Consider the following 14,987-nt stretch of genomic DNA (forward strand, 5'->3'; position numbering starts at 1 on the left):
TCCCCTCCCTCGCCCATCCTTCCCCTCCCCACCAGGCAATTTCTCAACTAAACTGTGAGAGAGACTCAAAATTCAAGGACCGGTTGGTTGATGGAGAATGATTATTTGGAGATTATTAGCGATATGCAGCGTTGATACGGAGACGGTCAAAAGTCATCTTGGTCATGTCACCTGGGGTCTTATGCTAATTATTATCGTGTTTAGTTTTTCTAAGGTAATATGTAGATAGATAATGAGGGTCAGAGAAAGGAGAGGAAATGGCCTTGTTAATGCTCTGCAGAGATAATCATTCCTGCTTCTGGCTGGGGGGAACTTTGCCAACAGAGAACAACAGAAGCATCTTTCCTCACTGATGCGACACCCATTCTTCCCAGAAAACTGGGTCACCGAGACTGAAGCTCGCTATCTTTCCTCTTTTTTTTTTTTGTAGAAAAAAATTGTGTCTCCTATTGTCTATGACAATATTTTGAGAGGGGAATAAATATTAAAAAGCCATTATAAATGTCCTGAAATACCATAGCACTATTGCAGAATTCTGCATTTAGGGAAGCACTGTTCACAAACGGTGAAGCTAGTGAATGGCTACTTTTCAATCAGAAAAAATAACTTTATTGCTTGCTCGCCCTTATTATTCTTCGATTTGCTTAATTTCCTGTCTCTGACTTGAGCAGGACACTGGTTTGATTTGTGTGTCAGCTATGTTTAGACAACACATGATGAACAGGGTTTGAAGACTTTGTTGGGATGTATTTGTGCTGTTTAATTTAATCTGTGCTTCTTGCTGTCCCAATTCTTCAGCACTGGACACAGTCACCTCTGGGCTGGGGTAGCCAACTGTCCTCCGGTTTGGGGCTGAAGCCATCGTGTTTCATGGTTTCCACCTGAGGTCATAAATCACGCCGGAGTTGGATTAAAGCTTAGGTTAGAATCACTGGCAGTTTTGCTATTTTCACTGAACCTTGCAGAGATTTGGACGTGAGCTGAAGATTTATGTGTATTTGCAGAGCCCACGGTTCCAGGTCAGAGCTTGGACTGAGGCATTACCAGGGAATCATTGCTTCCCTGAACGTCTTTGGTGGCCTCATCTGAAGCAAGAGGCATTGCTAGGAAAACGCATCCAGCGCTTATCTCCCTGCTGAGTCTCCTCTGAGAAGTGAGAGACTCGATAAAACAAGCCCAAAAATGCTGATATAAACATTGCTCAGGAAAAATGTGATCTGCCCTCGTTGTCCTTAACTCAGGCGATATCTGAGTCTGCATGTGACAATGCTGGGAAGAGCATATGGGCAGATCATGAGCAGAAAATTAAAAGTGGAGTGGAACACAGGTTTTATTTTCCTTTTCTAATCTCAATACATGCAAACGGGAGTCATAGATGGATGGGATATCTCAGGGAAACCCCAGTTCTGGGTCCCTGACATCAAGATAAATGGGCTGACATGATAGCGGTGCTTCAGCCAGGGTGATATCCTCCAAAACGTCCTGTCCCAGGGCAGTCCCTCTCTCAGAAAAGGTAACTTGGATGACCTGTTTGTTACAGCTGTTCCCTCTGGATTTGCTGAGTGGTTCCATGATGTGACGCACATCGTCTTGTAACTGTGGCCATAATTTTCCTTTCTGTATTCATCTGGACATTGCTGTCAGAGCTTGGACCAGAGGTGAGACCTTGTTTCAGCCTGTGGGCAGGAAGGATCAGGCTTTGCATGTTCCCTTGGGATGCTGTGATCTGAGACACCTCACCGCTTCCCCACCTCCCGCGGCTCACACGTGCCAGCCCACGTACGCATCCGTACTCGCACGTGCACACGCGTTCCCTCGCCAGCCGATCTCCAAATCTGTTCTGGAGGAATTGGAGCCATAACAATATGGCAGTAAAAAGTAATGAAATGCCATCATAAAAAAGATGTGGAAAAGCAATTATTTATTTATACCTAGGGAACTAGGAATAATACACCTGTTTCGTAGGGATGGCTGGCACAAAGCTGGCATTGCATAGTGGTACTTAATAATTTTTTACCACACTTTATAGGCTCTTTCCTGCAATTAATGCTAAATAAAATCAACATTTTTCCAACTTGCGTTTCTGGCTCTCATTAACTCCCTTCTTGCCATTCACCATCTCTTTCCCTCTCAGTATCTTTTCTTCTTTCGTATTTTTCTAAATTTTTCTTCACTCTTCGCATTTCATAAGCTCCAGTGTGTGGCAGCTTCAAAGGCCAGGACCTGCTCTCTAACTGAATTAACTGAGATTTCCCAGGCTGGTGCAGGATCGTTCCAAACCGTAGTGCTTAGCAAAGGCTGCTCCTCCAGGTGGGGCATAGGCACCTACCCAAGGCGCAGGGATGACCCCCAGAGCCCTGGCATGGGGATGGGTGGCAGCACCCTCCTCCTCCATATGATCCCACAGTGGGGACGGCAGCGAAGCAGCTTAAACCACAGAAAACCTACGGAGGACCTGATTTACAGCCGATGGGTGGCAATGCAAGAGGAAGGCTGGAAATTTTGACCATCATTTGCTCAAGTGAATTGGTAGATAAATGCATGCATGAAGTAAAGTCCTATTGATGGTGCTGGGAGGTGATTTTGGGACAAAAATGGTTCTGAGCTCTGCACTGAATTAATCACCTTTCTCTGTTTTTTAGGAGGGTGAAACTTCAAAGACTTGCAGCAACTGAGAGCCACCTAGAAGTGCTGGAAGCTTTTGGTCATGAAATGCTTGTCCAAGTCTCAGATGATGTGAGTCCTCTTGCTCTTCTGCTTTTGTCCCCCTCCCCAAATTTCCAACTGATTTCAAATTATGGGATTTCAACATTTTCCTTTGTTGTGAATCTGAAGGACAATACTCCCTGCCAGCAACGTTGATGTGTAGGATGGAAATTCTGAAGAAACAGAAATCTTCTTAAGGGTCCATTACAGACTTTTTACATTTTCATATTACAAATATCAGGCAGAAATATCTGATGGTGAAAATGTCCCCAGTTTGGTTGATAATTTCTCTGTTACTTCACTTGATCAGGCAGTTTTTCTTTCTGCTGCATCCCACCCCCATGCCCCAAATAATTTCTATTGATTCCCACCCTGAAAAGAAAAGAGGGAGAATTTTTGCTTCATTAATCCCTCCCTTCTGATTTTAAAATTGCAGATTTTCTAGCTTTAGTTTCTATTCTTTTTGTAACAAAAAACTTCTGATTTTTCACACAGAAAAATATTTTGGATGAAACACTCTTCCCTTCTCAAAATCTCCTACCCCAAAATGCCTAATGCTGCTGAAATAATTTAATATTTGTTTAAGTAGATAAAGCGAGTTGGGAGAGTAATTAAAAGGCAGGGTTTTCCCTGTGCCAGTGAACCCCAGCTGAGAAACTGGCCCTCGAAGGCAGGAGAGAATCAGCTCCAAGAATATGCACCACGAAGCCTGAAACCGAAGTCATGCAGGGCACTTTGCGATGGGGTGGGGAGCCCTTCCGAGCCTTGCATTCATTACATGGAGAGGGTTTTTGTTTTTTTTTTTTCTTTTTTAATCAAGAGCAGTTGCAAACATGTCTCAGATCGCAGGACAGCTTTATCTGCCATCTAGTTCAGATGTGGTGGGGGGGCAGGGGGGAAATAGGACCCACATGTTATCAGCTGATATATGAAATAGAGAGAGGATTATTGAGGAGGATAAAGGCCATGAGGAAAGAGGAGCTGCGCCTGCTGCCGAGACCCATCTCTCCCTCCAAGCCTATGCTCCCTCCTCTCCCTCTTCCCCACAAACTCCAGTTAAATGATGAAAAGGCTGGTGTCAGGGCTTCGGGATTTATGTGGATAACGGCACAGCGAGGCCTGGCATTAGAGAATTAGATCCACGTGTTGCTCCTGCAGGATGATCTATAGGCAGGTTTCTGGGGATCAGCAGAAGAGTGAAATATGATGGCAGCTCTCCAGCCAGCTCTCATCTTGCCCGTTCCCATGTCCCCTACCTGCCGGCAGCTCCTCCCAGCTGTCTGCTGTTACCCAGCCCATGCCCGACACCACCTCGGTTACTTCTCTGTGGCTCGTGGGTGCTCCTCTCGGGTGGTCCATCCACGAGCAGCGGCTCAGGAGCACCATCCGGGGCCAGGCATCCCGGGATGCTGCAGCCCGGCCTGGGCTGGACCCAAGAGAGAGGTCGGGAGTCTGTGCAGCGCCCTGGGGTAAGACGGTTTTGAGCTTTTGCAGAGGCTGTCGAGTTTCATTCAGCAGCTCTGAGAAGGGCTGAATGTATTTCCTCAATATTTCTGGCAGGAAGTCGGTGACTGTGGCTGGGCACGACCAGAACCTCTTCTTTTCAGAAGCCCATCCAGTCAAGTGCACTGGGGAAAGGGGCAGGTTTGGTGTCAGCATCTCTGGTGGTGCCCAGATTTGGTAGCAGGTCTCCCCACCGTCCTTCCCTCCTGGAGGAGAAAAGAAGGGAAGACAAGCTTGCAGTTGCACCATCCATGCAGAAGGGCAGGAGGGCAGCCTGGCTCAGCCCCCACCCACTCTCCGTGACTGCTGGTGGGACTGCACGTGCTTGTTCAGCTCCCAGCTCCAGCCTGTTGAGCAACTGCTGCTCTTCCCTGGTGGGCTGGATTCAGACCTGTGGTGCAAGGCAGCCTGTCCTGCCCCAGGACCTGTTTCCTTGTAGGCTGTGGGCCTCCTCGTGCAAGTCTGCTCATTAATTGCATGCCTCCACACATCCATATCTGAGGAGGCAGCGGATGGTTATTATATGTCTCTGGAATCTGATTAATCTCAACCTAGACATAATATTAATAATTTAATATTCCCCTGCATATAACATTTTCTGTTGCCTCCCACATAGCCCGAGTAAAGGGTTAGAGATTTGCCTCAAACAATATCATCTCGCTGTTTTTCTACTCTGAGCTTTAACCTTTCCAGATTTTCCCATTAAAATACTTGGAGGGAGAAAAGAAACAAGATCTTGTCAAAAACCAGAAGTCTCTAAACCGGTCACCGTCAGCCCTTCATTGGAGTGTGTTCCCCCAGCGCTGGATTTGGGATGTAAATGGTTGCAGTGGTGTCTTTGAAGCCTGTCGTTACTGAAACAGTCCTCTTCCTCCTTCTCTTCTTTAGGTTAAAGCACCCATCTAGGTCAATCCATCCTTGCCACCGTCCCCTCATCTGTCTCTCTTGGGCCACCGCACTCCTCCAAGGCGATGGGTGCCAAGAGCTGGGTCAGCATCCCAGGGTTGGTGGCAGGAGAGTGCATCTCTTACGGACTTTGCAGGCCATAATGCTATTTATACCTCCTGGTCCAGTGGTTGCCTTCCTCGTGAAGGCAGATGACTGGTGCCTCCTGATTAACTGCAACATGAGTCGTGCCAGGCTCGCCAAGTGATCAGCGGTCATTTCCCGTGTCAGTCGTTCCCCTTTCGCTGAATGAAATGCTTTGCATTCGTCCTTGCTGAGCTGTCTTTGAGAGGGTTTTTTTCAGGCTCTAGCTCCAATTTTTTCAAGATCAAGCTAAACGCCTGATGTTTGGCATTGCTATTTAGGAATTGTCTCGCTCGGACTCTGCTCGAGTTTCTCCAGCTTCAAAATAGGGCTGACACTAATTGCCCATTTGCAATGCGTTTCCAGACGCGTGGCTGTAAAGTGCTATGTGAAAAAAACAGGCATTGTTATTATGAAACCTTCAGGAAAAAAATTAATAGATTCATATAACTCCACGGTCATTAAAAGAAACCTTATGTGGATGGAAGAGACCAGAACTGAATAAACCTTGAGCAAACACAGCCTTTCACAATGAAACACAAACTGGTTTTAATCAGCAGAGCCAAATAAGTTTTATTTTCCGAGGTTTCTTTCCCCCCCAATCTCCTTCTTTCAATATTAGCAATTGCAGACGAGTACATTGGCCTGATGAAAAGAGGGGAACTTTGCCCGACTCCTGGTCTTAATGAATATTATTTTTAAAAAACAACAACAAAATACTCTGCTTGGGCTGGCCAGGTCTCAAGTTGCTTTCAGCTATAGTAGGATCTCAGCCAGCCTTTCTGAGCATGTTATCCTGTAGTTATAGCACCACTATTTGACTATAGATTTTTTTGGACAAAATGGGGTTCAAGGCCCATCAGATGGTAAGAGAGGTCTGATGATCACCTCCTTGCGTTTGCTTCCTTTAGGGAGGTCACACAGGCATTTTTCAGTCTGCCTCACCAAGGCTTCTCCAGTGTTTGTTTGGGAGACAGAAATAGCTTTCTGCTAAGAGGATGATGAGGTTACACATTCTGAGCTGTCACGGTGAGTCAACAGTCTGGAGCTGGTGGGGCTGCCTGCAAGGCAAGGAGTGGGAAACACCCTCGGAGGGGAGCCCTGTGCTGTCCACCTCATCTCTTGCCTGCACTGGGGACCTTTCTCCATCAGCATACCTTCCACACAGGGATGTTCTTACTGCTTTTTTAAGTACCCTGGCTCCTCTATGATAGCTTGACCTTGAAAAGTCCACCATCCCTACCTTTCACCAGCATGAGAGAGCCTCTAACTGGAAAAGGACGGGAGCGCCACCTTTCATTACGATAATGATAGTCTGTCTATCCCTTTGCCTCTTTCCTCCATCCACACTCTCCACGGACTTTGCCATCATCTGCCTAATGACTGGGATGCTGGAGACTGGGGTCATCAAGGCTTTGCTGTGCCTACAGATGGTTACCCCTGTACAAAATTGACCCTGTGCTGATCACCCAGTATCATAGACTTTCCATTTTCATGTATACCAGATGTCTTCATTGTTCAGGGCAAAAGCTATTGCAGAAGGTCATGTTGGCATCTCATTCTCGATGTGAGGGGTGCTAGCTGTAAATCACTGGTGGTGGGATTTGTTGAGGAGAAGGAAAAGGGAACTTCCCTTCTCACTTTATCTTGCTTTCCTCATACTGAATCTAAGCTCATCTCTGGGGTGAAGAAAGTGGGGACTTGGCATCTTGTGAGCTGTCAAGGAGTAAAAGTTGGGACAAAATGGCCCAGTGATTAGCATCCTTGCTAACGCACACGTAATTTTTAGTAAAAGCTGTGATGTCTGCATTGCAAGTACTAAATTTAGTGACAAGTCTTCAGTCTCATTCCTGCATGGGAAACTTCCAGTTTATGCTACTTTCACTGTCTGGAATAAATGAGCACCCTCCTGGTGATGCCATCAGGCCATGTGAGCACCAGCCAGGCCTGGAAACACGCAGGTTCTTGGTAGCTGTAGGAGTGTAAGATTGTGTAACTCACTGGCAAAAGCGTGTGTGTCTATTTGCAATCTATTGGCTCCTGATAACAGGTTTAGTTCCAGATCAGTAATAGTGTTTAATCACCTACCTCTTTGTAATTACATTTGTATGTAGACATTTAATTATATTTTGTCCTCAACTAAGCTAGGTCCGTCATTTTTCATTTGTCTGTGGCAAAGACTGTGCACAAAGGTGTGTAGTAACTTTTAAGCAACTGCCAGTTCCTGCTGATGCTGAGACCTTCATTTTTCAGCTCAGCTGGCCAACGTAGCTGTGCTAAAGCTGGTGATCTTGCATTCAAATCTAACCCAGCCTGAGGTTCATAAAATTTGCACAGTCATTGTGCTCTCAACAAATACTCTCAAACAGTAATGACAGTGCCCTAAAGCAACTTCCTTCTAATGTTGCTTGAGATGATGACAACAGCTTGTAAAAGCTACAAGCCTCCAGATTCTTTGGCCGGGTGGGATGTCCTGCTGATGCTCTGAGGGTCTTGCACTTGGGTAAGACTGTGTGTCCCATCAACCCAAAGGATGAGTGAGTGGGTGGTGTCTGGGCTAGGCTGAGGAAAAGAGACAAGGGAATAGCAGAGACCAAGAACAGAACTGATGATACAGCAGTGGGATGAGTTCTGGATTTTGCAAGCAAAAGGCACGTTCCTCTCTTCATCATTTCTGCATAGACTTTTTTTTTTTTTTAAATTTTCATTTTATAAGACTTCTGGAGATAGTGCAGGAATACACAATCTTGTCACTGAGAGGGTGGCAGGCTGCCACGTCCCATCCCCAGTTTTCTACCAGGATAGTACTGGGCAGATTCCCGAGCGATGAGAGAAGGATGGTGATGCACACACCTCTGTTGGGTGGTTTAAGTTCTCAGTAGCTTTGCTGGAGCATGACTAACAGGTGAGCCGAAGAGAAAGGTGCAAGAGAGGCACTGCACAAATGCTGAGTAAAGAAGAATCTCCTTGCCAAAAAATGTGCAGCCTGATGAGACGGGGACGGGGCAGGCAGTGAGGAGCAGCATAACACAATCCCATGCCCTTCCCACTGCCTCTCTTCAAGGAGGTCCACCCAGTGCTCTTGAACCGCTATGGATGATAGTCTCACCTGTAAACGTTTCTCCATATGAATTCATGAATGTGAAGCATCAGCAGTTCATCACCCAAGACAATTCCCTGAGGCAGCTGGTCGCATTAGCCACTGCGTTTGTCACAAACCAAGTTATTACATGCCGCATCCAACGTGACGCCGGTGTTACTCACCGTGTTTACTTTCCATCCAGCTCACTGCTTCTGCAGCGCAGAACCAGTCATGCCAGATAACAAATGCCATCTAAACGGAGTGGAATGGACTTCTTATGTGCTAGATATGTTAGGTCATGTAAGTCCTTCCCAAGGGGTATAATTAGAGATCACCCCACCCGCCTTACACATGTTGAGCTTGACAAGGCTTGCAGGGCTGCAAACCCCCCAGTAGCACAAGTAAACAGCTTGCAATGAAGCCTGCCCAGAGGGCTGGCTGCTCCATCGCTGCGGCGCATCGCCCGGTGCCAAATTCACGGGCCGGAGATGCCTGCCTGTGGGTTTGCACATCACGGTCGTGACAGCCAGCTGGGCGACGCGCTCCACTCACAACCCATTCCCATTTGCTTGTTGCTTACATGTTGCAACCAACACAGGCTTGGAGGCAACTTGTAGCACTCTGCTATGAAATATTACTGTGGGGAAAATACCCTTCTCTTTGCACAATTAGTTTGGCCGTGAATATTTTCTGTTAAAAAAATCAGTTTGTCCAAACTGAAGGTATTTTGCTTTTGCCGTTGCTGCAGCTTCCTCCCATTTTCCAGTAGCATAAATTGAAATTAATTTATTTTCTTTTTAACTTTAGATTCTTATTTCATGAAGAGACAAAAAAGGTAAATGCATCTGGCAAAACCTTCACTTATTAAAAAAAAAACCTCATCCAACTTGGAAGGACATTTCCAAGAGAATATAAGAAAATGTAAGATCAGCTCTATTTGAAAAGGAATTGCCTTCTTTAATTGACAGATGGCAGAGGAAACTGTTGTTCTTATTTAAACACAGCCCAAACCTGCAGCTTATAAAATTCCTATTGATCTCAGGCTTGTGATCCCTGTTTCTTTTTGCTTTGCATCTTCAAATCTGATCCCCCCCCCCCTTTTATTCTCATCCCTGACTTCTTTTCTCTCTCATTTAGGAGGTCGTCTTTTCAAAACTGCTCTTACGTCATCTCGCATCCAGAGTCAGTGTCCTTGCATCAAACTATCCCAGCATCGCTGGGGTATTTCAGCGCACAGAAGCTGCCGTTTATGGGCTGTTTATGCGTCTTTCTCTGAAGTGTCTGGTCCAGGCCACACAGGCGCCTGGGCTGCTGTGAGCTGGAATTAGCCATGTTTCTAGGTCAAACATCTCAGAAGAACTCTGATCCTCCAGATAGAAGCCCTGCAGCCTTCAAAAGGAGAAGAGGATGCCTCCAGTTAAGCTCTCAGGGGGGAAAAAAAAAATAAAAAAAATCCCGTTTACCTTTTAACTGATTTTTTAAACACGCTGCCCTTCCAAAAAAATAAAATAAAACCCAAGGCGCACGAAGGTATGAAACAGAGCAGGATGTTAAATACGCAACCTACGTCAGCAAGGAGCTTGCTCTTAATCAACCATCCACCTGAAATACCTGGGGGCAAGGAAGGAGGCTGCGGGAACATGTTGCAGCAGAGCGAAGCCATCTCAGAGGAGAGCTGCCACACAAACGGCGAGCCGGAAGGGTGGCTTCAGGAGCCACTTCTGAAACGGCTCCTGTTTGATCCCCGCGTAACATCGCGCCAGAAGCGGGATGAACATGTTAATTCGGAGAAAGTCCCCCTCCTCACTCCAGCAGGTTTATTACCCTAATTGACTTACGGCGCTCGGTTCTAAATTAGCCCTCTTGGAAATGTGATCAGCACCGGTAATTTTCCACTTTATGCCATACTTTATAATAAATAATTTTAAAAAAAAATCATAGATAGCAGTAGTATTAGATCACTGGTGCTCATGAACTAGCCTTCTTTTAAAGTATGGTGTAGAAAAGAGTTGGGTTTTTTGATGATGCATCCTTAAAACCGTGTCTGTGTTACTCTTTTGCCATAATTAAATTATTGCTCATAAGAACTTTTGCTTGGTCAAAAAGAGAAAAACCCCCAATTATAATAATTCCATTTCAGTGTTTTCCATAAGCTCCTAGCCAAGTTGGCCAATAACTAAAGCAAAGAGCAGGGGAAAAAAAAGGTATGTATTGTATACTCACTTAAAACTTGGCTAGAAATGACCTTTTATTGTCTAATTTTTTTTTCCATGCCCAACTTGGCTACTTGAGACAAACCCATTGCCAAGTCTCTGTAGTGTGTTATTTTCCTATGTATTATGTGTTCAAAAACATTTATAAAAGCTGCCCCCCAAGTGTTGTACAAGGTTTTTGCATGGACAAGGGCAGAGGAGCCTGGGTTTGATAGCGTTACCGATGAAGATGCTGGTGTTAAAAAGCTAGATACGTTTTGCTTGCTTTGGGTTTGATTTTTTTTTTTTTTGTTGGGTTCTCCCCCCTCCCCCATCCTCTTCCCCATGCAGCCCGACATGGCAAGATCTCCAAATGGGCTGTGCTAACAAATTTAGCTGAAGACAGCCATGTGATGTTAATATAAACCTCCTCTGTCAGCTTGGAGAGGCACCAGGAAATTGCCCCAGGAATGCTTTTTGCAGCGCCTGTCTCTGCTCGGTGCCACGCGGTGGCATTTGTCAGGCGCACTCAGCCGCGGCTCTCCGGAGGGCGCAGGACCTTTTCCCTCTGTCTGGGTCACTGTAACATGCATCGTGTTGTGTCTGAGAACATCGATGACTTTTCAATTAAAAAAAAAAAAAAAAAAAAAAAAAGGAAGCGATTCTGGGTTACAAAAACCAACCCCCAAACCAGTTCCTGCCATTCTGGCTCCTCCATAAGGATCCGGCCGTCGCATAAGTGATACTTGAATCATGATAAAATAAGAACTGCAGCTCTCTCCACATTTCAAGGGTAATTTCTCTTTGCTTCCCTCAAGAAAAACACCGCACTGAAATAAATATAAAGACCGGGGATCAGGCGTACTCTTATTTGGGATCATTTCATTTTAGAAAGGAAGAAAAATGATTTTAAAGTTTGATGCAATTTTTTTTTTGTGGTTGTGCAGTTGAAGTTTGCATTTTACTACATTTGCCTCAGAGACGTGTTTAATTTCTTTCTTTTTTTATATTTAATTTCATTTTCTGTTTTTTTATGAAGTCCCTCAGTGTTTTTTTGTGGTGAGCTGCCATGGTGTTACCAATGCATCTGAAATATTACAGGCAGAAAGACAGCCACTTGAAAGCAATAATGAGGGCAAGTCTGTCCTAGCTTTTATTTCCTATATGTGTTATGTCCGATATAAAGTTAGACAAAGGGTAAAGCTTTCAGACATCCTGATCCCGCAACTGCTTATAAACACATTTAATTTTATTATCCAACAGCACAAGCTGAATACATCTACAGTGCAGAGGTATAAGCTCTAGCTGCTTTTGAACATGATTTAGAAATCCAGCTACGGGAAAGGAAATAAAAGTGCAATTTTCAAATGTTGTACAAGTTTTCTCCCTGCATCTTGTGATACCAACCATCTTTTACAACCCTACCCTGAATGATTTAGGAGCAAAAGTCGCACTGAGACAGGAGCCTAAATCAGTCAAATGTGGCAGAAGGTGATTGTATTCTTGATGGGTCCTTTTCCATTTTATGTGTCATCCTATTTTCACATACTTCTTTTTCACTCCGACGTAGATGGACTTGCTCTTCGTTAGCATGTTGGTAACCGAGCGCGCATCTAACTCTGCTATGTGCAGTGCTGGCATTTGTTGGGTTACTTAAATGTAGGTCAAATCAGAGAGGACTTGGAAGAAAAGTGATGGAGACAAAACTGAGAGAGGAAAGGTCGTGTGCAGCATGATGCACACAGATGGCTTATTATCGCTAGGACCATGTGGCAGAATCCAAACTCATCTGACAGTCTGTTTTCGTGATACAAAACTCTTTCAGGGACTGCTGAACCTCTGAAAGTATCTGGGTGCATTCTGCATGATGTTCACACTTTGCTGACCTTGCAGAAGCCTTGGGGTAGTTGCAGTTTCGAATCTAGTGTTGCACATTAAGAGATTTAATGCAATGCTTGTGGTGAGATGGAGATCCAACCAAACATTTTGGTGTTTGCCAGGTCTTTCATTCAACCCCGACTCACCAGGTTTCTGTAGGTTTCCAGAGGGCAGATGGACGTTTTGTAGGTCCCACCTTGCCTGGCATCTCTGCAGGAGTGAACGTAACTCAACAGAAGCTCTTCTCTGTGGATCAGCCCTTACCTTTCTCCTGCTCAAAGACTATGCAGAAAGCGAGAATCAAGTGACTGAAAGATTTATGCTGGAACTAGATCCCCATGGATCAGAACACGAATAACACCTCCATCCCCTCCCAAATCTTCCAGGCCTGACCTTTCACAATCTCCATTTCCTGACCAATGACTCCAAAGAAAATAGAGCTGCTAGTTGGTATTTAATGGAAATCTGCGCAAAACTTGTCAAAATACACCACCATGCCTGTCAGATGCCTGGGACAAGACCTCTACAGTAGTTTCCAGAAACCCAGTGCAATTACTTACATTTTAAATTATCTTTAATTGTCGCATGTGAGCTACAGAAACATTTTTCCCCACTCTGAAGCAAGACCTCGCTATTAAGAGTCACCCCGTAATTGCAGCTTTAATAGGGGGACCGCAGCAGGTCAGCCGCGAAGGTTAGCGCAGGGTGCAGCAAGGCGAGAGCGGCTGCTGAACGCCAGTAAGTGGAAGTGACACATCACAATAGTCCCATCAATTATGTAGGGGCAGTTTGGAGTGTAAACTTTTTAGTGAATCTAATTACCTCGCCAGATGTTTTAATCCAATCTCCTTGCCCCTCCTCTGCCATCAAATACTACATTGTTTTTTGAGCTCCTGATATGAAAAAGTCACCTCAACTATAGAATCTAGAATAAACTTGATGAGGGGTTTTTTTTTTTTTGCAGGGACCGAGCATCCTTTCTCTATCCGAGAGATTATTCAGATTCATGTGTGACTCGGTACTCGTGGGATTGCACTGAACCGGAATGAACATGCTCGTGAATTGATAAGGGTGTCATGAAGGGTGCAAGACTGATGAAAAATAGATGAGATGGTGTAAATGTGCTCAAGAGCTGAATGACAACTGTTAGCCTGGCAATGCCGAATTTAAGCAGGTCCTGTCGATAGCATTAGAGATGCCGCACCAGATTTTCCGAGGCTGTTTGCAAATTGACCTAATGTTCCTGTTGACACAAAACCTTGAAAGCACAGCTAAAAGCAGCATTGCTGAACTCTCCTGATTTGCTCACAGATTGTGGTCAGATGCGAGCATGAAAGAAAATACTTGCCTGTGCATCCAGGAGAGGGGGAAAATACTGAATTAACTGTGCACACAGATGCACGATGTTACCTTCCAGAAGCGCAGAGCAGGGAAGGGACCTAGCAGCATGGGGAGGAATTTCCTCGTCATTCAGTGAACTGTGTTTTTTGGTTTGGTGGGAAATCTGGGTGTGCACATGCAACACACATTGACCAGTGTTGACTGCAGAGCATGGAAAAAAAATCTCCATCTTTGACAACTTAAAGCTCTAACATGAAAAAAAAAAACAACAAAACCCAAACCCAAACCAACCCAAATCAGAGGAGTCTCAAACTGTTCTTTGTTGGTCTTTATTTTCACCAGCTTATCACATCAATAGTTGCTTTTCTTCCCTTTTTGCCCCATCCTGTTCCCCAGTGAGAGAACATTTAGACTTGTACCAGTTACAACTCCAGTCACACACTCGTGGGATGGAAACATGCAGGGGAAACAATGAAACAAGGCTGTTTATAAAGCCTTCAACACATCAGGCAGTGGAGAAGAGCCCAAATTTCCATGTAAAGGCCTGAATGGACAAGAATGATGTGAAACACATGGAAAATATGGAAAATGTGGAATAAGTAATAAAATTATAAATAAAACAAATACAATAAATTGGGAATGCAGTTTTACTCGTAATGATTTGTGTTCCTAGTAACCCAAGACTCCCTTACCTTTGGAAAATTGCATGTTTTTCCAATGGGGGAGCTGACTGCAGGTGACAGGTCTGATGGGTTGTGCGGTGGGTTGGATCATTGAATGGCTCAAGCGTTCAGCAGGGAATCAGGGCTCCAGCAGCCTTGCATAAGCCCTTTCTCTGACAATGACTTGCATCATGATCTCAGGAAAAATCACTTAATCAAGCAGCGGTTAGTGTTAGTGCAGGAATTTTGGCCAGAAATGAAACTTGGCTTGTTCTGGCTAGAGAGATTTGCCTGGCGGAGTTACCCAGATGCATTGTGCTGGGTTTATTTTTCCCCTGGGTTGTCTTGGTTATTAGTGACAGCGCTTCATGTGCTTTCCTCTGTGAGCGTGCTCTCCCGGTGATAACCTGTGGGTGTACTGGTGGGATGGGGGCTCCAGTTTCTCATTGCCATGAAAGTTGTCCAGTACTTCTGGATCTCATACTGCGGGGATGTGGGCAAAACCTCTGCTTTGTAAAACACTTGCAGAGCGTCCCTTTAACAACTTCAGTATCTTTTCAGCTCCAGAAAGGAACGGTCAAAGGCTGATTCTGA

General features: G+C 45.0%; 1 long non-coding RNA gene across 1 annotated transcript in view; it reads left to right on the forward strand.

The window, feature by feature from the left end:
• Positions 1-14,002, forward strand: part of LOC129214701 (uncharacterized) — a 213,363-nt gene extending 199,361 nt beyond the window's left edge. Inside the window, exons 7-8 of the long non-coding RNA XR_008579784.1 lie at positions 2,643-2,736; positions 9,458-14,002. This is a non-coding gene — a long non-coding RNA (uncharacterized LOC129214701). The remainder of the gene's footprint in view (positions 1-2,642; positions 2,737-9,457) is intronic.
• The last annotated feature ends 985 nt before the right edge of the window (positions 14,003-14,987 follow it).

Source organism: Grus americana, chromosome 18, assembly GCF_028858705.1.
Source record: "Grus americana isolate bGruAme1 chromosome 18, bGruAme1.mat, whole genome shotgun sequence".
NCBI lineage: Eukaryota > Metazoa > Chordata > Aves > Gruiformes > Gruidae > Grus > Grus americana.